The sequence below is a fragment of the Somniosus microcephalus genome, chromosome 3, assembly GCF_052327205.1.
Source record: "Somniosus microcephalus isolate GS21.2 chromosome 3, FLI_Smic_1.0, whole genome shotgun sequence".
In the NCBI taxonomy this organism is placed as follows: Eukaryota; Metazoa; Chordata; class Chondrichthyes; order Squaliformes; family Somniosidae; genus Somniosus; species Somniosus microcephalus.
The window spans coordinates 370,932,114-370,952,391 of NC_140989.1; positions in this window are offsets into that span (position 1 = coordinate 370,932,114).

The following is a 20,278-nucleotide window of genomic DNA, read 5'->3' on the forward strand; positions in this document are numbered from 1 at the left end:
GTCATTGGTCCTGTCACTGTCATTGGTCCTGTCACTGTCATTGATCCTTTTGCTGTCATTGGTCCTGTCACTGTCATTTGTCCTGTCACTGTCACTGGTCGTGTCACTGTCATTGGTCCTGTCAGTGTCATTGGTCCTGTCACTGTCATTGGTCCTGTCGCTGTCATTGGTCCTGTCACTGTCATTGGTCCTGTCACTGTCATTGATCCTTTTGCTGTCATTGGTCCTGTCACTGTCACTGGTCCTGTCACTGTCATTGGTCCTGTCGCTGTCACTGGTCCTGTCACTGTCATTGGTCCTGTCACTGTCACTGGTCGTGTCACTGTCATTGGTCCTGTCACTGTCATTGTTCCTGTCACTGTCATTGGTCCTGTCACTGTCATTGGTCCTGTCACTGTCATTGGTCCTGTCACTGGTCCTGTCACTGTCATTGGTCCTGTCACTGTCATTGGTCCTGTCGCTGTCATTGGTCCTGTCACTGTCATTGGTCATGTCACTGTCACTGGTCCTGTCACTGTCACTGGTCCTGTCGCTGTAATTGGTCCTGTCGCTGTTACTGGTCCTGTCGCTGTCATTGGTCCTGTCGCTGTCATTGGTCCTGTCACTCTTACTGGTCCTGTCACTGTCATTGGTCCTGTCACTGTCATTGGTCCTGTCACTGTCATTGGTCCTGTCACTGTCATTGGTCCTGTCGCTGTCATTGGCCCTGTCACTGTCATTGGTCCTGTCACTGTCATTGGTCCTGTCACTGTCATTGGTCCTGTCACTGTCATTGGTCCTGTCAGTGTCATTGGTCCTGTCACTGTCATTGGTCCTGTCACTGTCATTGGTCCTGTCACTGTCACTGGTCCTGTCACTGTCATTTGTCCTGTCACTGTCATGGGTCCTGTCACTGTCATTGGTCCTGTCACTGTCATTGGTCCTGTCACTGTCATTGGTCCTGTCACTGTCACTGGTCCTGTCACTGTCATTGGTCCTGTCACTGTCAGTGGTCCTGTCACTGTCATTGGTCCTGTCACTGTCATTGGTCCTGTCACTGTCATTGGTCCTGTCGCTGTCATTGGTCCTGTCACTGTCATTGGTCCTGTCGCTGTCATTGGTCCTGTCACTGTCATTGGTCCTGTCGCTGTCACTGGTCCTGTCGCTGTCATTGGTCCTGTCCCTGTCATTGGTCCTGTCACTGTCATTGGTCCTGTCGCTGTCATTGGTCCTGTCACTGTCATTGGTCCTGTCACTGTCATTGGTCCTGTCGCTGTCATTGGTCCTGTCACTGTCACTGGTCCGGTCACTGTCATTGGTCCTGTCACTGTCATTCGATCTGTCACTGGCACAGGTCCGGTCACTGTCATTGGTCCTGTCGCTGTCATTGGTCCTGTCACTGTCATTGGTCCTGTCACTGTCATTGGTCCTGTCACTGTCATTGGTCCTGTCGCTGTCATTGGTCCTGTCACTGTCATTGGTCCTGTCACTGGCATTGGTCCTGTCACTGTCACTGGTCCTGTCGCTGTCACTGGTCCTGTCACTGTCATTGGTCCTGTCACTGTCACTGGTCCTGTCACTTTCACTGGTCCTGTCGCTGTCATTGGTCCTGTCACTGTCATTGGTCCTGTCAGTGTCATTGGTCCTGTCGCTGTCATTGGTCCTGTCACTGTCATTGGTCCTGTCACTGTCATTGGTCCTGTCACTGTCATTGCTCCTGTCACTGTCATTATTCGTGTCACTGTCATTGGTCCTGTCGCTGTCACTGGTCCTGTCACTGTCACTGGTCCTGTCACTGTCATTATTCGTGTCACTGTCATTGGTCCTGTTGCTGTCACTGGTCCTGTCACTGTCACTGGTCCTGTCACTGTCATTATTCGTGTCACTATCATTGGTCCTGTCGCTGTCACTGGTCCTGTCACTGTCACTGGTCCTGTCACTGTCATTATTCGTGTCACTGTCATTGGTCCTGTCACTGTCACTGGTCCTGTCACTGTCATTGGTCCTGTCACTGTCATTGGTCCTGTCACTGTCATTATTCGTGTCACTGTCATTGGTCCTGTCGCTGTCACTGGTCCTGTCACTGTCACTGGTCCTGTCACTGTCACTGTTCCTGTCACTGTCACTGGTCCTGTCACTGTCATTGGTCATGTCACTGTCACTGGTCGTGTCACTGTCATTGGTCCTGTCAGTGTCATTGGTCCTGTCACTGTCATTGGTCCTGTCGTTGTCATTGGTCCTGTCACTGTCATTGGTCCTGTCACTGTCATTGGTCCTGTCACTGTCATTGATCCTTTTGCTGTCATTGGTCCTGTCACTGTCATTTGTCCTGTCACTGTCACTGGTCGTGTCACTGTCATTGGTCCTGTCAGTGTCATTGGTCCTGTCACTGTCATTGGTCCTGTCGCTGTCATTGGTCCTGTCACTGTCATTGGTCCTGTCACTGTCATTGATCCTTTTGCTGTCATTGGTCCTGTCACTGTCACTGGTCCTGTCACTGTCATTGGTCCTGTCGCTGTCACTGGTCCTGTCACTGTCATTGGTCCTGTCACTGTCACTGGTCGTGTCACTGTCATTGGTCCTGTCACTGTCATTGTTCCTGTCACTGTCATTGGTCCTGTCACTGTCATTGGTCCTGTCACTGGTCCTGTCACTGTCATTGGTCCTGTCACTGTCATTGGTCCTGTCGCTGTCATTGGTCCTGTCACTGTCATTGGTCATGTCACTGTCACTGGTCCTGTCACTGTCACTGGTCCTGTCGCTGTAATTGGTCCTGTCGCTGTTACTGGTCCTGTCGCTGTCATTGGTCCTGTCGCTGTCATTGGTCCTGTCACTCTCACTGGTCCTGTCACTGTCATTGGTCCTGTCACTGTCATTGGTCCTGTCACTGTCATTGGTCCTGTCACTGTCATTGGTCCTGTCGCTGTCATTGACCCTGTCACTGTCATTGGTCCTGTCACTGTCATTGGTCCTGTCACTGTCATTGGTCCTGTCACTGTCATTGGTCCTGTCAGTGTCATTGGTCCTGTCACTGTCATTGGTCCTGTCACTGTCATTGGTCCTGTCACTGTCACTGGTCCTGTCACTGTCATTTGTCCTGTCACTGTCATGGGTCCTGTCACTGTCATTGGTCCTGTCACTGTCATTGGTCCTGTCACTGTCATTGGTCCTGTCACTGTCACTGGTCCTGTCACTGTCATTGGTCCTGTCACTGTCAGTGGTCCTGTCACTGTCATTGGTCCTGTCACTGTCATTGGTCCTGTCACTGTCATTGGTCCTGTCGCTGTCATTGGTCCTGTCACTGTCATTGGTCCTGTCGCTGTCATTGGTCCTGTCACTGTCATTGGTCCTGTCGCTGTCACTGGTCCTGTCGCTGTCATTGGTCCTGTCACTGTCATTGGTCCTGTCACTGTCATTGGTCCTGTCACTGTCATTGGTCCTGTCGCTGTCATTGGTCCTGTCACTGTCAGTGGTCCTGTCACTGTCACTGGTCCTGTCACTGTCACTGGCCCTGTCACTGTCACTGGTCCTGTCGCTGTCACTGGTCCTGTCACTCTCATTGGTCCTGTCGCTGTCATTGGTCCTGTCGCTGTCATTGGTCCTGTCGCTGTCATTGGTCCTGTCGCTGTCATTGGTCCTGTCGCTGTCACTGGTCCTGTCACTCTCATTGGTCCTGTCGCTGTCATTGGTCCTGTCACTGTCATTGACACTGTCGCTGTCATTGGTCCTGTCACTGTCACTGGTCCTGTCACTGTCATTGGTCCTGTCACTGTGAGTGATCCTGTCGCTGTCATTGGTCCTGTCACTGTCATTGGTCCTGTCACTGTCACTGGTCCTGTCGCTGTCATTGGTCCTGTCACTGTCACTGGTCCTGTCACTGTCATTGGTCCTGTCACTGTCACTGATCCTGTCGCTGTCATTGGTCCTGTCACTGTCACTGGTCCTGTCACTATCATTGGACCTGTCACTGTCATTGGTCCTGTCACTGTCACTGGTCCGGTCACTGTCATTGGTCCTGTCGCTGTCACTGGTCCTAACGCTGTCATTGGTCCTGTCACTGTCATTGGTCCTGTCACTGTCATTGGTCCTGTCACTGTCACTGGTCCTGTTACTGTCATTGGTCCTGTCGCTGTCATTGGTCCTGTCGCTGTCACTGGTCCTGTAACTGTCATTGGTCCTGTCACTGTCATTGGTCCTGTCACTGTCATTGGTCCTGTCACTGTCATTGGTCCTGTCGCTGTCACTGGTCCTGTCACTGTCACTGGTCCTGTCACTGTCACTGTTCCTGTCACTGTCACTGATCCTCTCACTGTCATTGGTCATGTCACTGTCATTGTTCCTGTCACTGTCATTGTTCCTGTCACTGTCATTGGTCCTGTCGCTGTCATAGATCCTGTCGCTGTCATTGGTCCTGTCGCTGTCACTGGTCCTGTCGCTTTCATTGGTCCTGTCACTGTCATTGGTCCTGTCACTGTCACTGGTCCTGTCGCTGTCATTGGTCCTGTCACTGGCATTGGTCCTGTCACTGTCACTGGTCCTGTCACTGTCACTGGTCCTGTCACTGTCATTGGTCCTGTCACTGTCATTGGACCTGTCACTGTCATTGGTCCTATCGCTGTCATTGGTCCTGTCGCTGTCATTGACCCTGTCACTTTCATTGGTCCTGTCACTGTCACTGGTCCTGTCACTGTCACTGGTCCTGTCGCTGTCATTGGTCCTGTCACTGTCATTGGTCCTGTCAGTGTCATTGGTCCTGTCGCTGTCATTGGTCCTGTCACTGTCATTGGTCCTGTCACTGTCATTGGTCCTGTCACTGTCATTGGTCCTGTCACTGTCATGGGTCCTGTCATTGTCATTGGTCCTGTCACTGTCATTGGTCCTGTCACTGTCATTGGTCCTGTCGCTGTCACTGGTCCTGTCACTGTCATTGGTCCTGTCACTGTCATTGGTCCTGTCACTGTCATTATTCGTGTCACTGTCATTGGTCCTGTCGCTGTCACTGGTCCTGTCACTGTCACTGGTCCTGTCACTGTCACTGGTCCTGTCACTGTCATTATTCGTGTCACTGTCATTGGTCCTGTCGCTGTCACTTGTCCTGTCACTGTCACTGGTCCTGTCACTGTCATTATTCGTGTCACTGTCATTGGTCCTGTCGCTGTCACTGGTCCTGTCACTGTCACTGGTCCTGTCACTGTCATTATTCGTGTCACTGTCATTGGTCCTGTCGCTGTCACTGGTCCTGTCACTGTCATTGGTCCTGTCGCTGTCATTGGTCCTGTCGCTGTCACTGGTCCGGTCACTATCATTGGTCCTGTCACTGTCATTGGTCCTGTCACTGTCATTGGTCCTGTCACTGTCATTGGCCCTGTCACTGTCATTGGTCCTGTCACTGTCATTGGTCCTGTCACTGTCATGGGTCCTGTCATTGTCATTGGTCCTGTCACTGTCATTGGTCCTGTCACTGTCATTGGTCCTGTCGCTGTCACTGGTCCTGTCACTGTCACTGGTCCTGTCACTGTCATTGGTCCTGTCACTGTCATTGGTCCTGTCACTGTCACTGGTCCTGTCACTGTCACTGTTCCTGTCACTGTCACTTGTCCTCTCACTGTCATTGGTCCTGTCACTGTCATTATTCGTGTCACTATCATTGGTCCTGTCACTGTCACTGGTCCTGTCACTGTCACTGGTCCTGTCACTGTCACTGTTCCTGTCACTGTCACTTGTCCTCTCACTGTCATTGGTCCTGTCACTGTCATTGGTCCTGTCGCTGTCATTGGTCCTGTCACTGTCATTGGTCCTGTCGCTGTCATTGGTCCTGTCACTGTCATTGGTCCTGTCGCTGTCATTGGTCCTGTCGCTGTCATTGGTCCTGTCCCTGTCATTGGTCCTGTCACTGTCATTGGTCCTGTCGCTGTCATTGGTCCTGTCACTGTCATTGGTCCTGTCGCTGTCATTGATCCTGTCACTGTCATTGGTCCTGTCGCTGTCATTGGTCCTGTCACTGTCATTGGTCCTGTCACTGTCATTGGTCCTGTCGCTGTCATTGATCCTGTCGCTGTCATTGTTCCTGTCACTGTCATTGGTCCTGTCGCTGTCATTGGTCCTGTCACTGTCATTGGTCCATTCACTGTCATTGGTCCTGTCACTGTCATTGGTCCTGTCACTGTCATTGGTCCTGTCGCTGTCATAGATCCTCTCGCTGTCATTGGTCCTGTCGCTGTCACTGGTCCTGTCGCTTTCATTGGTCCTGTCACTGTCATTGGTCCTGTCACTGTCACTGGTCCTGTCGCTGTCATTGGTCCTGTCACTGGCATTGGTCCTGTCACTGTCACTGGTCATGTCACTGTCACTGGTCCTGTCACTGTCATTGGTCCTGTCACTGTCATTGGTCCTGTCACTGTCATTGGTCCTGTCGCTGTCATTGGTCCTGTCGCTGTCATTGACCCTGTCACTGTCATTGGTCCTGTCACTGTCACTGGTCCTGTCACTGTCACTGGTCCTGTCGCTGTCATTGGTCCTGTCACTGTCATTGGTCCTGTCAGTGTCATTGGTCCTGTCGCTGTCATTGGTCCTGTCACTGTCATTGGTCCTGTCACTGTCATTGGTCCTGTCACTGTCATTGGTCCTGTCACTGTCATGGGTCCTGTCATTGTCATTGGTCCTGTCACTGTCATTGGTCCTGTCGCTGTCATTGGTCCTGTCGCTGTCACTGGTCCTGTCACTGTCATTGGTCCTGTCACTGTCATTGGTCCTGTCACTGTCATTGCTCCTGTCACTGTCATTATTCGTGTCACTGTCATTGGTCCTGTCGCTGTCACTGGTCCTGTCACTGTCACTGGTCCTGTCACTGTCATTATTCGTGTCACTGTCATTGGTCCTGTTGCTGTCACTGGTCCTGTCACTGTCACTGGTCCTGTCACTGTCATTATTCGTGTCACTATCATTGGTCCTGTCGCTGTCACTGGTCCTGTCACTGTCACTGGTCCTGTCACTGTCATTATTCGTGTCACTGTCATTGGTCCTGTCACTGTCACTGGTCCTGTCACTGTCATTGGTCCTGTCACTGTCATTGGTCCTGTCACTGTCATTATTCGTGTCACTGTCATTGGTCCTGTCGCTGTCACTGGTCCTGTCACTGTCACTGGTCCTGTCACTGTCACTGTTCCTGTCACTGTCACTGGTCCTGTCACTGTCATTGGTCATGTCACTGTCACTGGTCGTGTCACTGTCATTGGTCCTGTCAGTGTCATTGGTCCTGTCACTGTCATTGGTCCTGTCGTTGTCATTGGTCCTGTCACTGTCATTGGTCCTGTCACTGTCATTGGTCCTGTCACTGTCATTGATCCTTTTGCTGTCATTGGTCCTGTCACTGTCATTTGTCCTGTCACTGTCACTGGTCGTGTCACTGTCATTGGTCCTGTCAGTGTCATTGGTCCTGTCAGTGTCATTGGTCCTATCACTGTCATTGGTCCTGTCGCTGTCATTGGTCCTGTCACTGTCATTGGTCCTGTCACTGTCATTGATCCTTTTGCTGTCATTGGTCCTGTCACTGTCACTGGTCCTGTCACTGTCATTGGTCCTGTCGCTGTCACTGGTCCTGTCACTGTCATTGGTCCTGTCACTGTCACTGGTCGTGTCACTGTCATTGGTCCTGTCACTGTCATTGTTCCTGTCACTGTCATTGGTCCTGTCACTGTCATTGGTCCTGTCACTGTCATTGGTCCTGTCACTGGTCCTGTCACTGTCATTGGTCCTGTCACTGTCATTGGTCCTGTCGCTGTCATTGGTCCTGTCACTGTCATTGGTCATGTCACTGTCACTGGTCCTGTCACTGTCACTGGTCCTGTCACTGTCATTGGTCCTGTCACTGTCATTGGTCCTGTCACTGTCATTGGTCCTGTCACTGTCATTGGTCCTGTCACTGTCACTGGTCCTGTCACTGTCATTGGTCCTGTCACTGTCAGTGGTCCTGTCACTGTCATTGGTCCTGTCACTGTCATTGGTCCTGTCACTGTCATTGGTCCTGTCGCTGTCATTGGTCCTGTCACTGTCATTGGTCCTGTCGCTGTCATTGGTCCTGTCACTGTCATTGGTCCTGTCGCTGTCACTGGTCCTGTCGCTGTCATTGGTCCTGTCACTGTCATTGGTCCTGTCACTGTCATTGGTCCTGTCACTGTCATTGGTCCTGTCGCTGTCATTGGTCCTGTCACTGTCAGTGGTCCTGTCACTGTCACTGGTCCTGTCACTGTCACTGGCCCTGTCACTGTCACTGGTCCTGTCGCTGTCACTGGTCCTGTCACTCTCATTGGTCCTGTCGCTGTCATTGGTCCTGTCGCTGTCATTGGTCCTGTCGCTGTCATTGGTCCTGTCACTGTCATTGGTCCTGTCGCTGTCACTGGTCCTGTCACTCTCATTGGTCCTGTCGCTGTCATTGGTCCTGTCACTGTCATTGACACTGTCGCTGTCATTGGTCCTGTCACTGTCACTGGTCCTGTCACTGTCATTGGTCCTGTCACTGTGAGTGATCCTGTCGCTGTCATTGGTCCTGTCACTGTCATTGGTCCTGTCACTGTCACTGGTCCTGTCGCTGTCATTGGTCCTGTCACTGTCACTGGTCCTGTCACTGTCATTGGTCCTGTCACTGTCACTGATCCTGTCGCTGTCATTGGTCCTGTCACTGTCACTGGTCCTGTCACTATCATTGGACCTGTCACTGTCATTGGTCCTGTCACTGTCACTGGTCCGGTCACTGTCATTGGTCCTGTCGCTGTCACTGGTCCTAACGCTGTCATTGGTCCTGTCACTGTCATTGGTCCTGTCACTGTCATTGGTCCTGTCACTGTCACTGGTCCTGTTACTGTCATTGGTCCTGTCGCTGTCATTGGTCCTGTCGCTGTCACTGGTCCTGTAACTGTCATTGGTCCTGTCACTGTCATTGGTCCTGTCACTGTCATTGGTCCTGTCACTGTCATTGGTCCTGTCGCTGTCACTGGTCCTGTCACTGTCACTGGTCCTGTCACTGTCACTGTTCCTGTCACTGTCACTGATCCTCTCACTGTCATTGGTCATGTCACTGTCATTGTTCCTGTCACTGTCATTGTTCCTGTCACTGTCATTGGTCCTGTCGCTGTCATAGATCCTGTCGCTGTCATTGGTCCTGTCGCTGTCACTGGTCCTGTCGCTTTCATTGGTCCTGTCACTGTCATTGGTCCTGTCACTGTCACTGGTCCTGTCGCTGTCATTGGTCCTGTCACTGGCATTGGTCCTGTCACTGTCACTGGTCCTGTCACTGTCACTGGTCCTGTCACTGTCATTGGTCCTGTCACTGTCATTGGACCTGTCACTGTCATTGGTCCTATCGCTGTCATTGGTCCTGTCGCTGTCATTGACCCTGTCACTGTCATTGGTCCTGTCACTGTCACTGGTCCTGTCACTGTCACTGGTCCTGTCGCTGTCATTGGTCCTGTCACTGTCATTGGTCCTGTCAGTGTCATTGGTCCTGTCGCTGTCATTGGTCCTGTCACTGTCATTGGTCCTGTCACTGTCATTGGTCCTGTCACTGTCATTGGTCCTGTCACTGTCATGGGTCCTGTCATTGTCATTGGTCCTGTCACTGTCATTGGTCCTGTCACTGTCATTGGTCCTGTCGCTGTCACTGGTCCTGTCACTGTCATTGGTCCTGTCACTGTCATTGGTCCTGTCACTGTCATTATTCGTGTCACTGTCATTGGTCCTGTCGCTGTCACTGGTCCTGTCACTGTCACTGGTCCTGTCACTGTCACTGGTCCTGTCACTGTCATTATTCGTGTCACTGTCATTGGTCCTGTCGCTGTCACTTGTCCTGTCACTGTCACTGGTCCTGTCACTGTCATTATTCGTTTCACTGTCATTGGTCCTGTCGCTGTCACTGGTCCTGTCACTGTCACTGGTCCTGTCACTGTCATTATTCGTGTCACTGTCATTGGTCCTGTCGCTGTCACTGGTCCTGTCACTGTCATTGGTCCTGTCGCTGTCATTGGTCCTGTCGCTGTCACTGGTCCGGTCACTATCATTGGTCCTGTCACTGTCATTGGTCCTGTCACTGTCATTGGTCATGTCACTGTCATTGGCCCTGTCACTGTCATTGGTCCTGTCACTGTCATTGGTCCTGTCACTGTCATGGGTCCTGTCATTGTCATTGGTCCTGTCACTGTCATTGGTCCTGTCACTGTCATTGGTCCTGTCGCTGTCACTGGTCCTGTCACTGTCACTGGTCCTGTCACTGTCATTGGTCCTGTCACTGTCATTGGTCCTGTCACTGTCACTGGTCCTGTCACTGTCACTGTTCCTGTCACTGTCACTTGTCCTCTCACTGTCATTGGTCCTGTCACTGTCATTATTCGTGTCACTATCATTGGTCCTGTCACTGTCACTGGTCCTGTCACTGTCACTGGTCCTGTCACTGTCACTGTTCCTGTCACTGTCACTTGTCCTCTCACTGTCATTGGTCCTGTCACTGTCATTGGTCCTGTCGCTGTCATTGGTCCTGTCACTGTCATTGGTCCTGTCGCTGTCATTGGTCCTGTCACTGTCATTGGTCCTGTCGCTGTCATTGGTCCTGTCGCTGTCATTGGTCCTGTCCCTGTCATTGGTCCTGTCACTGTCATTGGTCCTGTCGCTGTCATTGGTCCTGTCACTGTCATTGGTCCTGTCGCTGTCATTGATCCTGTCACTGTCATTGGTCCTGTCGCTGTCATTGGTCCTGTCACTGTCATTGGTCCTGTCACTGTCATTGGTCCTGTCGCTGTCATTGATCCTGTCGCTGTCATTGTTCCTGTCACTGTCATTGGTCCTGTCGCTGTCATTGGTCCTGTCACTGTCATTGGTCCATTCACTGTCATTGGTCCTGTCACTGTCATTGGTCCTGTCACTGTCATTGGTCCTGTCGCTGTCATAGATCCTGTCGCTGTCATTGGTCCTGTCGCTGTCACTGGTCCTGTCGCTTTCATTGGTCCTGTCACTGTCATTGGTCCTGTCACTGTCACTGGTCCTGTCGCTGTCATTGGTCCTGTCACTGGCATTGGTCCTGTCACTGTCACTGGTCATGTCACTGTCACTGGTCCTGTCACTGTCATTGGTCCTGTCACTGTCATTGGTCCTGTCACTGTCATTGGTCCTGTCGCTGTCATTGGTCCTGTCGCTGTCATTGACCCTGTCACTGTCATTGGTCCTGTCACAGTCACTGGTCCTGTCACTGTCACTGGTCCTGTCGCTGTCATTGGTCCTGTCACTGTCATTGGTCCTGTCAGTGTCATTGGTCCTGTCGCTGTCATTGGTCCTGTCAGTGTCATTGGTCCTGTCACTGTCATTGGTCCTGTCGCTGTCATTGGTCCTGCCACTGTCATTGGTCCTGTCACTGTCATTGGTCCTGTCACTATCATTGGTCCTGTCACTGTCATTGGTGCTGTCACGGTCATTGGTCCTGTCACTGTCATTGGTCCTGTCACTGTCATTGGTGCTGTCACGGTCATTGGTCCTGTCGCTGTCACTGGTCCTGTCACTTTCATTGGTCCTGTCGCTGTCACTGGTCCTGTCACTGTCATTGGTCCTGTCACTGTCACTGGTCGTGTCACTGTCATTGGTCCTGTCAGTGTCATTGGTCCTGTCACTGTCATTGGTCCTGTCGCTGTCATTGGTCCTGTCACTGTCATTGGTCCTGTCACTGTCATTGGTCCTGTCACTGTCATTGATCCTTTTGCTGTCATTGGTCCTGTCACTGTCATTTGTCCTGTCACTGTCACTGGTCGTGTCACTGTCATTGGTCCTGTCAGTGTCATTGGTCCTGTCACTGTCATTGGTCCTGTCGCTGTCATTGGTCCTGTCACTGTCATTGGTCCTGTCACTGTCATTGATCCTTTTGCTGTCATTGGTCCTGTCACTGTCACTGGTCCTGTCACTGTCATTGGTCCTGTCGCTGTCACTGGTCCTGTCACTGTCATTGGTCCTGTCACTGTCACTGGTCGTGTCACTGTCATTGGTCCTGTCACTGTCATTGTTCCTGTCACTGTCATTGGTCCTGTCACTGTCATTGGTCCTGTCACTGTCATTGGTCCTGTCACTGGTCCTGTCACTGTCATTGGTCCTGTCACTGTCATTGGTCCTGTCGCTGTCATTGGTCCTGTCACTGTCATTGGTCATGTCACTGTCATTGGTCCTGTCACTGTCATTGGTCCTGTCACTGTCATTGGTCCTGTCACTGGTCCTGTCACTGTCATTGGTCCTGTCACTGTCATTGGTCCTGTCAGTGTCATTGGTCCTGTCGCTGTCACTTTTCCTGTCACTGTCATTGGTCCTGTCACTGTCATTGGTCCTGTCACTGTCATTGGTCCTGTCGCTGTCACTGGTCCTGTCGCTGTCATTGGTCCTGTCACTTTCATTGGTCCTGTCACTGTCATTGGTCCTGTCGCTGTCACTGGTCCTGTCGCTGTCATTGGTCCTGTCACTGTCATTGGTCCTGTCACTGTCATTGGTCCTGTCGCTGTCATTGGTCCTGTCACTGTCATTGGTCCTGTCACTGTCATTGGTCCTGTCACTGTCTTTGGTCCTGTCACTGTCATTGGTCCTGTCGCTGTCATTGGTCCTGTCACTGTCATTGGTCCTGTCGCTGTCATTGGTCCTGTCGCTGTCATTGGTCGTGTCACTGTCATTGGTCCTGTCACTGTCATTGGTCCTGTCACTGTCATTGGTCCTGTCGCTGTCATTGGTCCTGTCGCTGTCATTGGTCCTGTCGCTGTCATTGGTCCTGTCACTCTCACTGGTCCTGTCACTGTCATTGGTCCTGTCACTGTCATTGGTCCTGTCACTGTCACTGGTCCTGTCACTGTCATTGGTCCTGTCACTGTCATTGGTCCTGTCACTGCCACTGGTCCTGTCACTGTCACTGGTCCTGTGACTGTCATTGGTCCTGTCACTGTCATTGGTCCTGTCACTGTCATTGGTCCTGTCACTGTCACTGGTCCTGTCGCTGTCATTGCTCCTGTCACTGTCATTGGTCCTGTCACTGTCATTGTTCCTGTCACTGTCATTGGTCCTGTCACTGTCATTGGTCCTGTCACTGTCACTGGTCGTGTCACTGTCATTGGTCCTGTCACTGTCATTGGTCCTGTCGCTGTCATTGGTCCTGTCCCTGTCATTGGTCCTGTCGCTGTCATTGGTCCTGTCACTGTCATTGGTACTGTCACTGTCATTGGTCCTGTCGCTGTCATTGGTCCTGTCACTGCCACTGGTCCTGTCGCTGTCATTGGTCCTGTCACTGTCATTGGTCCTGTCACTGCCACTGGTCCTGTCGCTGTCATTGGTCCTGTCACTGCCACTGGTCCTGTCACTGCCACTGGTCCTGTCACTGTCATTGGTCCTGTCGCTGTCATTGGTCCTGTCACTGCCACTGGTCCTGTCACTGTCATTGGTCCTGTCGCTGTCATTGGTCCTGTCACTGCCACTGGTCCTGTCGCTGTCATTGGTCCTGTCACTGCCTCTCGTCCTGTCACTGTCATTGGTCCTGTCGCTTTCATTGGTCCGGTCACTGTCATTGGTCCTGTCACTGTCATTGGTCCTGTCACTGTCATTGGTCCTGTCGCTGTCACTTTTCCTGTCGCTGTCATTGGTCCTGTCACTGTCATTGGTCCTGTCACTGTCATTGGTCCTGTCACTGTCATTGGTCCTGTCGCTGTCACTGGTCCTGTCGCTGTCATTGGTCCTGTCACTTTCATTGGTCCTGTCACTGTCATTGGTCCTGTCGCTGTCACTGGTCCTGTCGCTGTCATTGGTCCTGTCACTGTCATTGGTCCTGTCACTGTCATTGGTCCTGTCGCTGTCATTGGTCCTGTCACTGTCATTGGTCCTGTCACTGTCATTGGTCCTGTCACTGTCTTTGGTCCTGTCACTGTCATTGGTCCTGTCGCTGTCATTGGTCCTGTCACTGTCATTGGTCCTGTCGCTGTCATTGGTCCTGTCGCTGTCATTGGTCGTGTCACTGTCATTGGTCCTGTCACTGTCATTGGTCCTGTCACTGTCATTGGTCCTGTCGCTGTCATTGGTCCTGTCGCTGTCATTGGTCCTGTCGCTGTCATTGGTCCTGTCACTCTCACTATCCTGTCACTGTCATTGGTCCTGTCACTGTCATTGGTCCTGTCACTGTCACTGGTCCTGTCACTGTCATTGGTCCTGTCACTGTCATTGGTCCTGTCACTGCCACTGGTCCTGTCACTGTCACTGGTCCTGTGACTGTCATTGGTCCTGTCACTGTCATTGGTCCTGTCACTGTCATTGGTCCTGTCACTGTCACTGGTCCTGTCGCTGTCATTGCTCCTGTCACTGTCATTGGTCCTGTCACTGTCATTGGTCCTGTCACTGTCATTGGTCCTGTCACTGTCATTGGTCCTGTCACTGTCACTGGTCGTGTCACTGTCATTGGTCCTGTCACTGTCATTGGTCCTGTCACTGTCATTGGTCCTGTCACTGTCATTGGTCCTGTCACTGTCACTGGTCGTGTCACTGTCATTGGTCCTGTCACTGTCATTGGTCCTGTCACTGTCATTGGTCCTGTCACTGTCACTGGTCCTGTCGCTGTCATTGGTCCTGTCACTGTCATTGGTCCTGTCACTGTCATTGGTCCTGTCACTGTCATTGGTCCTGTCACTGTCATTGGTCCTGTCGCTGTCATTGGTCCTGTCACTGTCATTGGTCCTGTCACTGTCATTGGTCCTGTCACTGTCTTTGGTCCTGTCACTGTCATTGGTCCTGTCGCTGTCATTGGTCCTGTCACTGTCATTGGTCCTGTCACTTCCACTGGTCCTGTCACTGTCACTGGTCCTGTGACTGTCATTGGTCCTGTCACTGTCATTGGTCCTGTCACTGTCATTGGTCCTGTCACTGTCACTGGTCCTGTCGCTGTCATTGCTCCTGTCACTGTCATTGGTCCTGTCACTGTCATTGTTCCTGTCACTGTCATTGGTCCTGTCACTGTCATTGGTCCTGTCACTGTCACTGGTCGTGTCACTGTCATTGGTCCTGTCACTGTCATTGGTCCTGTCACTGTCATTGGTCCTGTCACTGTCACTGGTCCTGTCGCTGTCATTGGTCCTGTCACTGTCATTGGTCCTGTCACTGTCATTGGTCCTGTCACTGTCATTGGTCCTGTCACTGTCATTGGTCCTGTCGCTGTCATTGGTCCTGTCCCTGTCATTGGTCCTGTCGCTGTCATTGGTCCTGTCACTGTCATTGGTACTGTCACTGTCATTGGTCCTGTCACTGTCATTGGTCCTGTCACTGCCACTGGTCCTGTCGCTGTCATTGGTCCTGTCACTGTCATTGGTCCTGTCACTGCCACTGGTCCTGTCGCTGTCATTGGTCCTGTCACTGCCACTGGTCCTGTCACTGTCATTGGTCCTGTCGCTGTCATTGGTCCTGTCACTGCCACTGGTCCTGTCACTGTCATTGGTCCTGTCGCTGTCATTGGTCCTGTCACTGCCACTGGTCCTGTCGCTGTCATTGGTCCTGTCACTGCCTCTCGTCCTGTCACTGTCATTGGTCCTGTCGCTTTCATTGGTCCGGTCACTGTCATTGGTCCTGTCACTGTCATTGGTCCTGTCACTGTCATTGGTCCTGTCGCTGTCACTTTTCCTGTCGCTGTCATTGGTCCTGTCACTGTCATTGGTCCTGTCACTGTCATTGGTCCTGTCACTGTCATTGGTCCTGTCGCTGTCACTGGTCCTGTCGCTGTCATTGGTCCTGTCACTTTCATTGGTCCTGTCACTGTCATTGGTCCTGTCGCTGTCACTGGTCCTGTCGCTGTCATTGGTCCTGTCACTGTCATTGGTCCTGTCACTGTCATTGGTCCTGTCGCTGTCATTGGTCCTGTCACTGTCATTGGTCCTGTCACTGTCATTGGTCCTGTCACTGTCTTTGGTCCTGTCACTGTCATTGGTCCTGTCGCTGTCATTGGTCCTGTCACTGTCATTGGTCCTGTCGCTGTCATTGGTCCTGTCGCTGTCATTGGTCGTGTCACTGTCATTGGTCCTGTCACTGTCATTGGTCCTGTCACTGTCATTGGTCCTGTCGCTGTCATTGGTCCTGTCGCTGTCATTGGTCCTGTCGCTGTCATTGGTCCTGTCACTCTCACTATCCTGTCACTGTCATTGGTCCTGTCACTGTCATTGGTCCTGTCACTGTCACTGGTCCTGTCACTGTCATTGGTCCTGTCACTGTCATTGGTCCTGTCACTGCCACTGGTCCTGTCACTGTCACTGGTCCTGTGACTGTCATTGGTCCTGTCACTGTCATTGGTCCTGTCACTGTCATTGGTCCTGTCACTGTCACTGGTCCTGTCGCTGTCATTGCTCCTGTCACTGTCATTGGTCCTGTCACTGTCATTGGTCCTGTCACTGTCATTGGTCCTGTCACTGTCATTGGTCCTGTCACTGTCACTGGTCGTGTCACTGTCATTGGTCCTGTCACTTTCATTGGTCCTGTCACTGTCATTGGTCCTGTCACTGTCACTGGTCCTGTCGCTGTCATTGGTCCTGTCACTGTCATTGGTCCTGTCACTGTCATTGGTCCTGTCACTGTCATTGGTCCTGTCACTGTCATTGGTCCTGTCGCTGTCATTGGTCCTGTCACTGTCATTGGTCCTGTCGCTGTCATTGGTCCTGTCACTGTCATTGGTACTGTCACTGTCATTGGTCCTGTCGCTGTCATTGGTCCTGTCACTGCCACTGGTCCTGTCGCTGTCATTGGTCCTGTCACTGCCACTGGTCCTGTCACTGTCATTGGTCCTGTCGCTGTCATTGGTCCTGTCACTGCCACTGGTCCTGTCACTGTCATTGGTCCTGTCGCTGTCATTGGTCCTGTCACTGCCACTGGTCCTGTCGCTGTCATTGGTCCTGTCACTGCCTCTGGTCCTGTCACTGTCATTGGTCCTGTCGCTTTCATTGGTCCGGTCACTGTCATTGGTCCTGTCACTGTCATTGGTCCTGTCACTGTCATTGGTCCTGTCGCTGTCATTGGTCCTGTCGCTGTCATTGGTCCTGTCGCTGTCATTGGTCCTGTCACTGTCATTGGTCCTGTCACTGTCACTGGTCCTGTCGCTGTCACTGGTCCTGTCACTGTCATTGGTCCTGTCACTGTCATTGGTCCTGTCACTGTCATTGGTCCTGTCACTGTCATTGGTCCTGTCACTGTCACTGGTCCTGTCGCTGTCACTGGTCCTGTCGCTGTCATTGGTCCTGTCGCTGTCATTGGTCCTGTCGCTGTCATTGGTCCTGTCACTGTCATTGGTCCTGTCACTGTCACTGGTCCTGTCGCTGTCACTGGTCCTGTCACTGTCATTGGTCCTGTCACTGTCATTGGTCCTGTCACTGTCATTGGTCCTGTCACTGTCACTGGTCCTGTCGCTGTCACTGGTCCTGTCACTGTCATTGGTCCTGTCACTGTCATTGGTCCTGTCATTGTCATTGGTCCTGTCGCTGTCACTGGTCCTGTCGCTGTCATTGCTCCTGTCGCTGTCACTGGTCCTGTTGCTGTCATTGGTCCTGTCGCTGTCATTGGTCCTGTCACTGTCATTGGTCCTGTCGCTGTCATTGGTCCTGTCGCTGTCATTGGTCCTGTCGCTGTCACTGGTCCTGTCACTGTCATTGGTACTGTCACTGTCATTGGTCCTGTCACTGTCATTGGTCCTGTCACTGTCACTGGTCCTGTCGCTGTCATTGGTCCTGTCGCTGTCACTGGTCCTGTCGCTGTCATTGGTCCTGTCACTGTCATTGGTCCTGTCACTGTCATTGGTCCTGTCGCTGTCATTGGTCCTGTCACTGTCACTGGTCCTGTCGCTGTCATTGGTCCTGTCACTGTCATTGTTCCTTTCACTGTCACTGGTCCTGTCACTGTCATTTGTCCTGTCACTGTCATTGGTCCTGTCACTGTCATTGATCCTGTCACTGTCATTGGTCCTGTCACTGTCATTGGTCCTGTCACTGTCATTGGTCCTATCGCTGTCACTGGTCCTGTCACTGTCATTGGTCCTGTCGCTGCCATTGGTCCTGTCACTGTCATTGGTCCTGTTGCTGTCACTGGTCCTGTCACTGTCATTGACCCTGTAACTGTCATGGAACCTGTCACTATCACTGGTCCTGTCACTGTCATTGGTCCTGTCACTGTCACTGGTCCTGTCACTGTCATTGGTTCTCTCACTATCACTGGTCCTGTCTCTGTCATTGGTCTTGTCACTGTCATTGGTCCTGTCGCTGTCACTGGTCCGGTCACTGTCACTGGTCCTGTCACTGTCATTGGTCCTGTCGCTGTCACTGGTCCGGTCACTGTCATTGGTCCTCTCACTGTCATTGGTCCTGTCGCTGTCATTGGTCCTGTCACTGTCACTGGTCCTGTCACTGTCATTGGTCCTGTCACTGTCATTGGTCCTGTCACTGTCATTGGTCCTGTCACTGTCATTGGTCCTGTCACTGTCATTGGTCCTGTCACTGTCATTGGTCCTCTCACTGTCATTGGTCCTGTCGCTGTCACTGGTCCTGTCACTTTCATTGGTGCTCTCACTGTCATTGGTCCTGTCACTGTCATTGGTCCTGTCGCTGTCATTGGGCCTGTCGCTGTCACTGGTCCTGTCACTGTCATTGGTCCTGTCGCTGTCATTGGTCCTGTCACTGTCATTGGTCCTGTCACTGTCATTGGTCCTCTCACTGTCATTGGTCCTGTCGCTGTCACTGGTCCTGTCACTTTCATTGGTCCTCTCACTGTCATTGACCCTGTAACTGTCATTGGTCCTCTCACTTTCATTGGTCCTGTCACTGTCATTGGGCCTGTCGCTGTCACTGGTCCTTTCACTGTCATTGGTCCTGTCGCTGTCATTGGTCCTGTCACTGTCATTGACACTGTCGCTGTCACTGGTCCTGTCACTGTCATTGGTCCTGTCACTGTCACTGGTCCTGTCACTGTCATTGGTCCTGTCACTGTCAGTGGTCCTGTCACTGTCACTGGTCCTGTCACTGTCATTGGTCCTGTCACTGTCATTGGTCCTGTCACTGTCACTGGTCCTGTCACTGTCATTGGTCCTGTCGCTGTCATTGGTCCTGTCACTGTCATTGGTCCTGTCACTGTCACTGGTCCTGTCACTGTCATTGGTCCTGTCACTGTCATTGGTCCTGTCACTGTCATTGGTCCTGTCACTGTCATTGGTCCTGTCGCTGTCACTGGTCCTGTCACTGTCATTGGTCCTGTCGCTATCATTGGTCCTGTCACTGTCATTGGTCCTGTCGCTGTCATTGGTCCTGTCACTGTCATTGGTCCTGTCACTGTCACTGGTCCTGTCACTGTCATTGGTCCTGTCACTGTCATTGGTCCTGTCACTGTCTTTGGTCCTGTCACTGTCATTGGTCCTGTCGCTGTCATTGGTCCTGTCACTGTCATTGGTCCTGTCGCTGTCATTGGTCCTGTCGCTGTCATTGGTCGTGTCACTGTCATTGGTCCTGTCACTGTCATTGGTCCTGTCACTGTCATTGGTCCTGTCGCTGTCATTGGTCCTGTCGCTGTCATTGGTCCTGTCGCTGTCATTGGTCCTGTCACTCTCACTATCCTGTCACTGTCATTGGTCCTGTCACTGTCATTGGTCCTGTCACTGTCACTGGTCCTGTCACTGTCATTGGTCCTGTCACTGTCATTGGTCCTGTCACTGCCACTGGTCCTGTCACTGTCACTGGTCCTGTGACTGTCATTGGTCCTGTCACTGTCATTGGTCCTGTCACTGTCATTGGTCCTGTCACTGTCACTGGTCCTGTCGCTGTCATTGCTCCTGTCACTGTCATTGGTCCTGTCACTGTCATTGGTCCTGTCACTGTCATTGGTCCTGTCACTGTCATTGGTCCTGTCACTGTCACTGGTCGTGTCACTGTCATTGGTCCTGTCACTGTCATTGGTCCTGTCACTGTCATTGGTCCTGTCACTGTCACTGGTCCTGTCGCTGTCATTGGTCCTGTCACTGTCATTGGTCCTGTCACTGTCATTGGTCCTGTCACTGTCATTGGTCCTGTCACTGTCATTGGTCCTGTCGCTGTCATTGGTCCTGTCACTGTCATTGGTCCTGTCGCTGTCATTGGTCCTGTCACTGTCATTGGTACTGTCACTGTCATTGGTCCTGTCGCTGTCATTGGTCCTGTCACTGCCACTGGTCCTGTCGCTGTCATTGGTCCTGTCACTGCCACTGGTCCTGTCACTGTCATTGGTCCTGTCGCTGTCATTGGTCCTGTCACTGCCACTG